The sequence below is a fragment of the Haliotis cracherodii genome, unplaced genomic scaffold (genome assembly GCF_022045235.1).
Source record: "Haliotis cracherodii isolate W230 unplaced genomic scaffold, xgHalCrac1.p SCAF_10, whole genome shotgun sequence".
Classification (NCBI taxonomy): Eukaryota; Metazoa; Mollusca; class Gastropoda; order Lepetellida; family Haliotidae; genus Haliotis; species Haliotis cracherodii.
This window is the reverse complement of record NW_027266265.1, coordinates 5,016,543-5,030,103: the sequence shown is the minus strand read 5'-3', so window position 1 is coordinate 5,030,103 and position 13,561 is coordinate 5,016,543.

Below are 13,561 nucleotides of genomic sequence, written 5' to 3'. Positions count from 1 at the left end.
CAAATTAAGCTGACACGGCGCGATATAACTGGAATACTGCCAAAAGCGGCGTCAAACCCATCTTACTCTCTCACTGTTCACCTGGCCTCCTGTGCAATCTACTGTGTCTGTTCACTTGACCTCCTGTGCAATCTAATGTGTCTGTTCACCTGGCCTCCTGTGTAATCTAGTGTGTCTGTTCACTTGACCTCCTGTGCAATCTAATGTGTCTGTTCACCTGGTCTCCTGTGTAATCTAGTGTGTCTGTTCACCTGGCCTCCTGTGCAATCTAATGTGTCTGTTCACCTGGCCTCCTGTGCAATCTACTGTGTATGTTCACCTGGCCTCCTGTGCAATTTAATGTGCCTGTTCACCTGGCCTCCTGTGCAATCTACTGTGTCTGTTCACCTGGCCTCCTGTGCAATCTAATGTGTCTGTTCACTTGACCTCCTGTGCAATCTACTGTGTCTGTTCACCTGGCCTCCTGTGCAATCTACTGTGTCTGTTCACCTGGCCTCCTGTGCAATCTAATGTGTCTGTTCACCTGGCCTCCTGTGCAATCTACTGTGTCTGTTCACCTGGCCTCCTGTGCAATCTAATGTGTCAAACAAACAAACAAAACACAGGAAACGGACGCATGGCACATTGAAATACATCCCTGTCCACGGGAACGCTGACAGGAAAATTCCAGACGCTGTTGTCCCTGTTTTAAATTCATAAGGCTATCACGCTCAACATGCTTATTATATACCGCACAATGGTGTCCTCGTTTTCCTTTCCTAACGTTTTTTTTACTCTCACTACTACGCTACTAACAGTCTTGACTGTGAGGGACAGCTCATTTGATATTCTAGGTTGGCCTGGGATTTGAAAAAAAACACCAAAACAAATAAAAAACAGTAAAAAAGAATTTGGTCTTAGGGTTTGTCAAAATATAATTGTTCGTTGGATATGCTGGATGTTGGGAAGAAACATTAAGTTGTTCGGATCCTGTCACAGAAATACATTGCGTGTTTTGAAAAAGTGACCGAAAACATACCCTGTCCGATACAATTCCCCAATATGACTTGCACAATATGTTCCCGTGTTCGTTCAGGTCAACAACTGACTTGCCTTTGCATGTGTTCATGACGGGCGCCATCGTTGGGACATGATGCGCTCACCTTTTCGCAAACACCTAGCATCATCACTATTTAATATTAATGGTAGACGCTTCCTTATGACATAGTCGGGAACGTATAATGGTATCTGCTTGTGGAGAGATTTCTTCTGATCATGGAAATCATTTTTGTCTTCATTTGTTTGTATTCTACAAAGTTTGACAAATAGTGATTCATTGATTCAGTTCCAATGATTATAATCTCATTTTCAATGTAAGGGAGTGATGCCTAAACACATTAATGTTGCTGAATAAAATAATAATGATTTAACGAAGTGGAGGAAATTGATAAATATCACGACGTTATGGTTGATCAATAGCAAACTTGTCAAACCAGACCAGATTTCGAGACATGTGCCATGGTAGAGAGCGCGAAGGTCACCACTGGTTAAGATAACGAGCCAAGAACTGACATTACAGATGATATACAGAGAGTGGCAGTACTGCAATTATGATGAAGCTGCAACGCAGATAATTAGGTACCAGTTGAAGTGTAAGGCGCTACAAGTGGCTAAAGAGGTGTAACAGAATAATATGGTTGTGGGTCTGATGCCAAATGCAACCTGTGGCTTTATGCACACATTGTGACTTGTGTAACTGTAGGACATAGCATTTCAATATGAAACTTATATCGTAATTTATTACAAAATGCGACTACAAATCAACGGTGTGTGTGTGTGTGTGTGTGTGTGTGTGTGTGTGTGTGTGTGTGTGTGTGTGTGAGTGAGTGAGTGTGTGTGTGTGTGGGTGGGTGGGGTGTGTGTGTGTGTGTGGGTGGTGGTGAAGTAAGCCCAAAGTGGTGCAGGTTTAAGAACCTTAACACTTTGGTGGTGAAATCCACGGGCACGGTATGGTGCATCTCATTATCTCATTTATGAACATAACGGATTGTAGACATTTTGATGTTTGTCTCCAAAGTTGCCCAAACTGAATTTCAGTATATTAGACTTTTCTTTTGATAATGATAGCAATTATCCCTTAAGTTTATCCAGATTTCCGATGGTTAATTCTGACTCGATCGCATGACAAGGGCGACGCCATGTTTGTTTATAAACACTGAAAAGTAGTCCCTACTTGACCTTTCATATTTGCATCTGTATCCGCATATGACCCCATCGGATATCGTTTTTACCCGTTGACTTTATCCTGCCTAACAATAGATGTAAGTCAGTCTGCAGTTCTCACACTGGCGAATAATGTCAGGGACAGTTTAAGTATTTTTATCTCACCACTCCTCGCTAATATGTCTGCCAATTTGTATGACTACTGGTACATGCAAATATATGATTCGGATGCGTGTCTAGAGTGGGTTTGGCGGATATAGGTGAGAGGATAAAACTTTCATGTATATAGCACATTCTGATTTTTTAAATTTCCTCGGGAAAGACACAGTCGTATGACGATGGTCTACTTACCACTAAACTGTTGATATTTATGTAGGAGCATTTTTGTAATGATTCAGTATTGACCAAGTGTGTTCCCCTTTGGATAATTTCATATATTACGTGTACAAGTTGCATTATGTGATCATTTGGAGAATTATTCTACATGGCCTATGTGTTTTCCCATTGTAAACAGCAACTAGTAGAGCAACTAATGCTTTATGTGGCCTACGTGTATGTACATCAATTAATTTACATTAATTCCAGAATCCAGGTGACAGCTGTAGCCATCATGTACGAAGAGACTCGTTCATTGTGATGCACTGTTATGTGAACATGTATTACCGCCTATTTTATGTAAATATGTGAATTCATAGTATTTTCATATACATAATGCCACAACACCTGCTCCACCCACTGGACTATAGCTTTATGTACATGTTTGACTGTTTGTCGTATTTACGCCCATGATCTGGTAGTTACAAATATTGACTGTCGGAAGGTCCTACGTCGTCCAATATACAAGTTTGTATTGACGAGGCGAACAAGGCTTGTGTGCATTTTATTTCAAAATACAATAATTCTAGTTATTGTTAATATGTGACTTTTTTCCAGATGTATGGTGAAAGAGAATTGTTTGTCCTCTGTTCAGATCTGTTGATGTGAATGATGCCAACACTTATAGAGGTATATCACTCCTTGATACCATATGCAAAGTCTTTACAGCAGTGGTTAATGCCAGACTACAGAGATGATGTGATGATACCAATAACATTGGTGAGTCTCCAGCTGGATTTAGACCCAAATGTTCCACGACTACGGTGGCCCATAAGGGACATGGAGTCTGTTTTTCAATATTTTGATATTTCACTTACTGTTATCGTAACCTTTTGCAAATTAACACGATTTGTCATACAAATATGTGATAAATCATGTATAAAGACGATATTGCATCGCTGAAAAGATGAAAATGTCAAAAACAAAAACGAAAATGTCAAAAACAAAAGCGAAAATGTCAAAAACTAAAATGAAAATACAGAAAACTATACTGAACCAAATTAAAAATTTCACAATCCTAAAATTTTAACATTTTGACCAGTTATCATTGTGGGCCCTTATTGTGTATTTAAACAGTAATGGCTACGTATTGTCTTCAGATAACACCCGTTAATGTGCAGGTGAGTAGTATAGAACGGGTCCGCAGGAACCTTTTTTGGTTGGGGGAGGTTGAGTGAAAATAGGGAAGGTGATTGGTTGATCCAAGTCAGAAATAAGGCAGAAAAGAATTCATAAGGAAGCAAAAGTAAAGGGTTACGAATAGAGCTCAATGTATAGCGTGCTGCCCTGAATAGACAGACCGTACCCGTCAGCCCAGTTTGAATTGAGCGCGCTTGACAACTGACGTGGCCTCGTCGTTTAACCCGCGCTGGCTAGAGCGTGCGACCTGGTTTGATGAATGCAGGGTGTGTGTTGAAAGTACGACCATACCGCAATAGAGACGGGTTGTGTCAACATGATATACGCCGGGTAATGTAAGGGAAAAAAAAATGTTCGTCTGGCTGGATCAAATTCATCTTATACGGTCTACACGTTGTACACCATGAACGTTAGACAACCTGTATAGAAAAAAAATATAGACAAAATAGATAAGACTACGCAATCAGCAAGCTAGCGAAGTCGTTTACGTTTAGCGCGCAACAACGAGCTAATTAATAGCAGAGAGACTAAGCGACCGACCGCCCATAACAATGTCAACATACCCCGGCCTTACAATTAATGTCAACATACCAGCCTCGCCTGAAGCTTCCCATTCATAAATTGTGTGACCAGTGGTATTTATGATATGTTAGGGAAGATGTGTTGTACATTTGTTATTTTAAAAGGGAGTTATTTCAGAGAGGATATATGGGTATTCCCCTCATTAAACCTTTCTTTCGTTGGCGTCTATTAAACGTATCCGGTATTTAATACATTTGAATGATGTAGGAAAGTATGTTCGTGTAGATGTTGTACCTATATCCGAACACGAATGTATGACACCTTTCAATAGATCAATTACGGTTCTAACCACGACACGCAACATGACTATGAGCGTGGTTAGCAGTTCATATTTATAAACACATCGTAAATGACAGATTTCTGATGAATGAACTCGCCCGCACACATGTCTATAGGGTTATGTTCGCCCGAACTGTAAACAGTGACACATTGATAACAGGAAGGGTGCGTGGAATGCACTCGTCCTTGTAAGGGTAAAATACGCGTTTAAACTCACCATTTTAACGATGACATTACTTTTTAGATGTATTGGTATCAGTGAGTGAGTGAATTTAGTTTTACGCCACACTCGGCATTATTCCAGCTCTAGGACGGTGGTCTGTCAATAAACGAGCTTGGACCAGACAATCCAGTGATCAACAGCGTGAGCAGCGATCTGTGCAACTAGGAACCGGTGGCACGTGTCATCCGAGTCGGCGACACTGACCAATGGATCCCCGTCAGTCGCCGATAAGCATGGGTTACTGAAGGTCGATTCTATAACCCGGGACCTGCACGGGTGTAGTATGACGAAGACTATATACTAATATGATCGCTTTTTTAACATACTCACAAGTGTGCTGTGAAGAAAAGAGTGTCTTCTCAGAATCCCTGTGTAAGACAGTATAAACTCTACAGTAGTGTAGCCCGACAAACAGATTTACTCTCGCCAGCGAACGGATTGGACGTGAACAACATGAAGAAAGCATCAGAGATTAGACTTGACCCTAGAGATATATTTAGGAAGACTACGTTGAGAAAATCACAACAGAGAAAGAAACCACAAGCAGCCAAGAAGTCGACGCTGAAGACAAAGAAGAGACAGGTAACACCTAAAATGAAAACGATGACAACCAAACAGGGATCGAAGACAACACCCCAACCCGTGAAAATACAACATGTGTCGGAGGTGAAGGCTGTGGTGGAACGGGCACTTGCTGCCTTGAAGCGTCAACAGAGTCAAGGGTATAAAAGAAAGCTTCATACCCTCTAATCGCACACCGTATTTGGATCACCATGGGGGTTGCCACCTGTCCGGACTGTGAAAAAATGTTTTCAAGGAGAGATGTCATGTTACGACACAGGAGAAATAAGCATAGCATACCGCCGCCGTTACAAGCCCACCCGCCGCCGCAAGTCCACTCGCCATTACAAGCCCACACGCTAACGCCGCCGCCGCCGCAAGTCTACCCACCGCCGCCGCTGCGTCAAGCCAACCCGCCGTTACAAGCACATCCGCCGCCGCCGCCGCCGCCATCGCAAGTCCACTCGTGGCTGCCTCATTTACCATGTATATCTGATCTTCGAGAACAATTCAAGTTCCTGATTCCCTCAAATGCGCTCGTTGTGGGACCCAGTGGTTGTGGAAAGTCTGTGTTTACCTCTCATGTACTCCGGCATGGCCTGATCCAACCCCAACCTACCCGCATCGTTTGGTGTTATACTCAATGGCAGCCATTATATCAGGACCTCGGTGAGCAGCTGCCTCAGCTGACCTCCCTACGATATCTTGGACGAGGATTACTTTGATGCTCGTCAACAGAACGTATTGGTCCTGGATGATTTCCTGGCCGAAGCAAAGCACGACAAGCGTATTTCGCGGCTGTTTACTCAAACCTCACATCACAAGAATGTATTGATCTTTCTCTTGATACAAAATCTGTTTCCGAGAGGTAAGGAATCGAGAGACATTGCTTTGAACGCGCATTATGTCACCCTGTTTCATTCCCCCATAGATAAACAGCAAATCAAACTCTTCGCTCGTAGAATTTTCCCCGAACATATGGATCACTTTATGGCTATGTATGAAAAGGTTGCTGAAACACCCTATGGACAACTCACCATCGATCTAAAACCTACCACCAAAGATAAGGATCGACTGCATGTTAACCTCATAAATGAGGAAAACAGGAGAACAACAGCACAGTCTGAACCTTATCTGCGTAGGGAGAAGTTGACTACAACAGAATCTCTGGATCGTCCTCTGACACAAGAAGAGAGATTGCCCCAACATCAGCTCACTCCAATTGAAACTGATTCAGACACGAGTAGTGAGACATCATTGACTATGGCCACGGCTTGCGCAGATTGCGGGGTGCTGATAGATAACATGCACGATCTACAGCGACATATCAAACACTGGTGTCCGGCTAATAGCAAAATGTAGGCTTACAACGCATCTGGAAGCAGGTGTACGATACGTTTCATGACAAGATGAAACTGCAGAAAAAACAGTACAAGCGACAGGGACGAACGCAAGAATGGATTGAGAGAAGATTGAAACTGAGGTGGGAGGATCTAGTGCGTAGTACTCTCAACTATGCGATGGAATATACCACGTACTTTAAAGAGGCACCTCTGTTTCAAAACATGCTATACAACCTGGGAGACATGAATCCTTCCACGGAACAATCCGTTCTCAAAAATAAAATCAAACTCCTCCTAAAACCCAAGATGAAAGAGATCCTGCCTTTCATGGATATGCCGGAAATAGAAAGTGAGACTGAATCTGATAGCGTTGCAGAGGATAACAACGGTGATGACGAGGAGGAGGAGGATGATGATCGTGAGCAGAACGATTAGGCATAAATACCCATCACTACTGTATCAGTCTAACAGTCTGAAGAGAATGCCGAGTCAACGCCACGCGTCTAGTTTGATTCATATTTTGAAAACACCTCGTAAACTGCGGCGTTTGAACGATAAGAAAAGCCGAAATTCCCTCTACGTGAGAGGAATTGTGAAACTGGGACCTCCTGGACGGAAATCGTTACAAGCAATGGATAAAGCATAGACTATAGACAACCATTCAACCTTAAAACAGCGTAGGAAAGGAAACATTCAACAGTGCGAAATGTGTTTCAAAACATGGACTGGCTTTTTAAACAATAGGGCCTTCGTGCAGCAGCAGCATGTGTATATGAGTGACTAAATAATGTTCCAGAGTGAATACTATTGTCCATTCGTATATAACGGCTTTGTATGGAACCGATTGACTCGAATCAATAAGTGATACGAATGAATTGTTTGTTTTTTCTCAGTTTTTGCATATTAGTATATAGTCTTCGTCATACTACACCCGTGCAGGTCCCGGGTTATAGAATCGACCTTCAGTAACCCATGCTTATCGGCGACTGACGGGGATCCATTGGTCAGTGTCGCCGACTCGGATGACACGTGCCATCGGTTCCTAGTTGCACAGATCGCTGCTCACGCTGTTGATCACTGGATTGTCTGGTCCAAGCTCGTTTATTGACAGACCACCGTCCTAGAGCTGGAATAATGCCGAGTGTGGCGTAAAACTAAATTCACTCACTCACTGATACCAATACATCTAAAAAGTAATGTCATCGTTAAAATGGTGAGTTTAAACGCGTATTTTACCCTTACAAGGACGAGTGCATTCCACGCACCCTTCCTGTTATCAATGTGTCACTGTTTACAGTTCGGGCGAACATAACCCTATAGACATGTGTGCGGGCGAGTTCATTCATCAGAAATCTGTCATTTACGATGTGTTTATAAATATGAACTGCTAACCACGCTCATAGTCATGTTGCGTGTCGTGGTTAGAACCGTAATTGATCTATTGAAAGGTGTCATACATTCGTGTTCGGATATAGGTACAACATCTACACGAACATACTTTCCTACATCATTCAAATGTATTAAATACCGGATACGTTTAATAGACGCCAACGAAAGAAAGGTTTAATGAGGGGAATACCCATATATATCCTCTCTGAAATAACTCCCTTTTAAAATAACAAATGTACAACACATCTTCCCTAACATATCATAAATACGGGACACTGGTCACACAATTTATGAATGGGAAGCTTCAGGCGAGGCTGGTATGTTGACATTAATTGTAAGGCCTGGGTATGTTGACATTGTTATGGGCGGTCGGTCGCTTAGTCTCTCTGCTATTAATTAGCTCGTTGTTGCGCGCTAAATGTAAACGACACCGCTAGCTTGCTGATTGCGTAGTCTTATCTATTTTGTCTATATTTTTTTTCTATACAGGTTGTCTAACGTTCATGGTGTACAACGTGTAGACCGTATAAGATGAATTTGATCCAGCTAGACGAACTTTTTTTTCCCCTTACATTACCCGGCGTATATCATGTTGACACAACCCGTCTCTATTGCGGTATGGTCGTACTTTCAACACACGCTGCATTCATCAAACCTATCTGTCTGTCTATTCAGGGCAGCACGCTATACATTTAGCTCTATTCGTAACCCTTTACTTTTGTTTTCTTATGAATTCTTTTCTGCCTTATAAACACACACCTTTCATTACCCCCTCACCTGTGACGCGCTGTTGATGCATGTGTCATCCTATCCGATCACGTGACTTGGATCAACCAATCACCTTCCCTATTTTCACTCAACCTCCCTCAACCAAAAAAGGTTCCTGCGGACCCGTTCTATACTACTCAGGTGAATCGATCAAAATCATGTGCACAGCACTATAGTGGCAAAAGTGTTTTTTCACGTGCAACTGGTCACGTGGCCATAATACCGCACGTGTTTTCAGCCATACTTGTTAGCAGTCATTAACAAAAAAAGAAAAACACAAGAAAACAAAAGTCTTTACGGCCATTTGTCATGCCACGCCTTTCAAATGTGCAACGTGAACGTGCCATCGGCATGTTGCAGACGGGAACGTCCGTAGCTGAAGTCGCAAGGACGATGGGTTGTAGTCGACGGCCTGTTTATGATTTACAGACGCGCCTACAGCAAACGGGTACCACCGCTGATCGCCCTCGGCCAGGTCGACCACGTGTGACGTGACATGCAGAGGATCGTCAGATTGTCTTACGTCACCTCCGTAACCAATTTTTTATGGCTACATCAACCAGAAATGAACTGTTTAGGGGTAGACTGAGTGCGCAAACTGTTCGAAACCGTCTGAGAACTGCTCACCTTCAAGCACGACGGCCATACTGCGGGCCGATTCTGACTCAATTAGACAGACGTCAACGTCAATTGTGGGCACAGCGACACTTACGATGGACTCGGAATTGGAATCAAGTCGTCTTCAGTGATGAATCCCGATTCGATCTTCGATTTGCTGATGGTAGAGAAGGTAATTTGTGATCATTAATGTCCAAAGAAGGATTTTAATTGACGGTGGTAACCATAATTTGTTCCAAGCACCTACGGTATTCGGTAATAACATAAACAGTTTAAATCTTAAGCCCCAAGCATGAGAATCTGATGGCACACAAGTTCAGTAGCGTGTATGGCCACCATGTGCGTTGACAACTGCGACACAACGCCTCCGCATGGACCATGTGATGCTGGTGAACACATGATTGGGAAGACGACGCCATTGTTGTTGCAAAATGGTGTCAAGATCTTGCAAATTCTGTGGTTGGTTCTGGAGAGTGAACAGACTTCTGCCAAGAGCATCCCAGACGTGTTCGATGGGATTGAGGTTGGGAGACCTTGACGGCCAGTCCATAATGTTGACTCCCGCATTCTGAAGGAAATTCCTTGTCAAAATTGTTGTGTGGGGTCTGGCATTGATGTGTTGGAAGATCAAACCGGGTCCATGTACTGCCAGAAAAGGCAGAAGTTCTGGTGCCAGTACCTGGTTGCGGTAAGAAGCAGCGTTGAGGTTGCCACGGATGACAAGAAGCCAGGAACGTGCATTGCCACAGAAATCTAAAGCAACGTTGATCAGCCGCGGGGAAGGTTTTAAGAGTTTACTTTTTGTATTCATACACGGGTTTTAATTGTGTAAGATACACATACTTTTCCATTCTTCCAGTGGACACAGTCTCACTTAGGCTTGCCTGAACGGCCTCCTGGAGCTCTTCCTCGGAGTCAGAATATGTTATTAGTTCGGCATAGTCTCTGAAATATAATCAGAAAACAGCATTAAATTCGGTCATCTAATGTGACTTGTTTTACAGGAATTGCTAAATTATAGAAGGAAATAGTCAAACTCAATTTTAATATGTCATGCGGGTCCCTAGCCAGGAAAACTAGCCAAGCATTCCCTTTAACCCAATTAACCAGCTTAAGTCAAACCTGTTGTCACAGAAACGTCAAACATAAGAATCTCTAACATTCATCAATAGCAAAAGCACCAGTTGAGCATGAGCCTGATAGGCATGCAAAGGTTCGTTTGGAAATATGTAACGGTTTCTGAGTTAAGCACCGGAAACGATTTCTGGACGTACATACGGACGGGCAGACGGGCGGACGCTGTTTCAGGATCCCCTGCCTACTTCGTTGTAGCGGGTTATAATATGTTTTGTCCCAATAAGTGGGCTCCCGTCACTTTGTTAAGATAAGAGTAATAATATCCCCAAAACAGTTTGACTATAACCTTCGATAATGTTTCATACTTACCGCTGCATGTTGTATCCTAGGCCTGCTATTGATGTCGATGGAACAGAAGGACAGATTATTTCCTGTGAAGTGGTCAGATGATCAGCGGTATTTTGTGAGGTGTTGGTTGATGGGTGTACTGCGGAGGGTGGCATGGTCAGAAGATTCACCGGAGGCTGAGACGTGAAAGCGAGATGAAACGTTGACGATGCTGTGACAAGGGGTAACTCTGAAGACGAAATCGTGGTGGAAGGATATACCGTAGTTGATGACGTCGAGGCTCTGTTTGATTGACTTGCTGAAGGTGAGGTGTTTGATCGGTTTCGAGTCCTTCGACGTAGCAAAACTTCCCCACTTGGAGTTCCAAGGTCAAATTCTGGAAGTATTGTGTCTGAATCTTGAAAGTAAATTAATATATGTGCATCAAAATCAATTACAATCAACGCGTCGGTAGAAGGTAGAAGGTAGAAGCGAATGGCTCCCGGGATCCTTTTTTCCTCAATATAGTTTCCTAAATTAAAACTGCAGGATAGAGTGTCATTAAGATTTTCATTCCTTCCATTGACGACCTCTAAATCATAGTCAGTAGCATTTCCGAGAACGGAATTATTTCCGTTCACAAACATCGCCAACTCTTTTTTTGTCTTCATTGTTTCTTATTGAATCTAGTGAAAATTCCATAACAAAACAGTTCTTGTCTCCAAGTCGGGCTTTGATTGATTTTAGCTATTCTCCAGCTATCTTCGTCGCGTTTTCTTTCATTAGAACTCGCATACCGATATTAATGGTTCTTGTGGTCTATTTAGGTCTGCCCGCTGTGTTTGTAGTCTCTGGATTTGTTCTACTTGACCTCTTATTTTTTCTCAGCATGTCTGTCAATTTCTTCCTTCTTTCCCGCAGCTTGCAAATCTTCCGAGATGGTTGTAGTCAGAGGTGTATGCTCTGTGTTGTCCGAAGGCGGGCTATCACAGAAATGTTTGAGCTTCGCAACACACGCCAAGTCTGTCAACCCTAATTTTTGAATGTCACAGTTACCAAGTATTGATACTGCTTCTGAGTCAACCTGAAACATCATGGTTAAGATCGTTTGGTTAAGATGAATTTTAAAATTCTCAATCAGATTTCTGCAAGGTCTGCAAAGTTGTGTTCTGGTTATTTCCCTCACAATTATTAAGGCATAACGTTTCAAATACGTCAGACAGGAACGTTTTTTAATTTTAAACGCGGTTTGAGGTAGGTTTAGGGAGGCGGATGAAGTGCTATACAAAAACTATGCTGAAAAGTACGGCGGCTCAGTTTCCAAATGGCGCGGTTTTACCACTGCAAGACGCTAACCGCTAGGGGCTAGTGGTTGGTAAAACCGCGCCGATTGAATCAATTCATTTATGATGTAGTATTTCAATTGGTGCGGTAAGGACCGCGGATAAAAAAAATCGAACAGTGCTCAATTATCTTGAACCCTGTGAACTTTAAAGAGGTTTTTGACATCTATGTCGTGCCATAAAGTCTGTCTAATTTCTTGAGGAATTTATCCGAGCGTTCTACCATTGAGTTATTGCGACTGGGATGAATTATTTATGAATTTATTTTAAATAGTAGCCTTGATTAAATCACGTAATTGTCGATGTTGCACATGCAGATTTGTGATGCGATAACAAACGCTTTCCACGTGCACAAGCTATTGGTGGCACGTGCACGTGAATCGACGGTGTTTTACCGTTGAAAGTCGATAAATATGAACTTTCATATTGATAAGCTTTAAAACAGACTAGAACATACCCACAACAATGTTAGTATCTGGAAAATATTGGGTTTCTTTTTCAAATATCAACAAAGCTACAATTAAAGATGCAGACACCAGAAAGAAGTTCAAGAACACTAAATCTAAAGAACTTTTGTCTCCAAAACTACTGTATCTAAAGTAACAACTTTAAGTTCTAATTTGGGGAAAAGGAACAGTTTAATGAATACAAACAAGTTGTTTAGACTGGCATGAGGAATATTTACTACTTTTGAAGTAAAGAAAAGTCTCGATAGTTTACTACACTGTATAATTAAAAACATCTGCTTACAGTGATAAGAACTGTCGATTTAAACCCGAATCAAAATGATTTAACCTCTTTTTATGTGAACAAGAAGTGATCCCTCCGTGACCGTTAAGTGGTGTCTTTAAAAGTACCTTGTTAGATGTTTACGTTATTGAAAGCGATTTAGTTTTGCAAATTTTTATATCTATAATTCGGGCCCAAATAATTACAATTGAGACTGTTTTCTTTTTTTCCTGTAACTTACCATGTTTTGCCGAAAACGTAACACTGTAGCTGTTTCTACACCAATGTCTTCGAGAAATAAGCAGACCTGTAGGGAAATATACCATTATCAGTATCACAGACCTGACCTGTATCAAAACGAGGCTTTTACATCCCACGTGACTTTCTACAGCGGTGGAAATATTATCACCGCGGTGGAAATATTATCACCACGGTGGAAACAGTTTTCTGTATTTTCATTTTAGTTTTTGACATTTTCGCTTTTGTTTTTGACATTTTCGTTTTTGTTTTTTTACATTTTCATTTTAGTTTTTGACATTTTCGTTTTTGTTTTTGACATTTCCATTTTAGTGTTTGACATTTTCGCTTCACTTTTCAGCGATTCA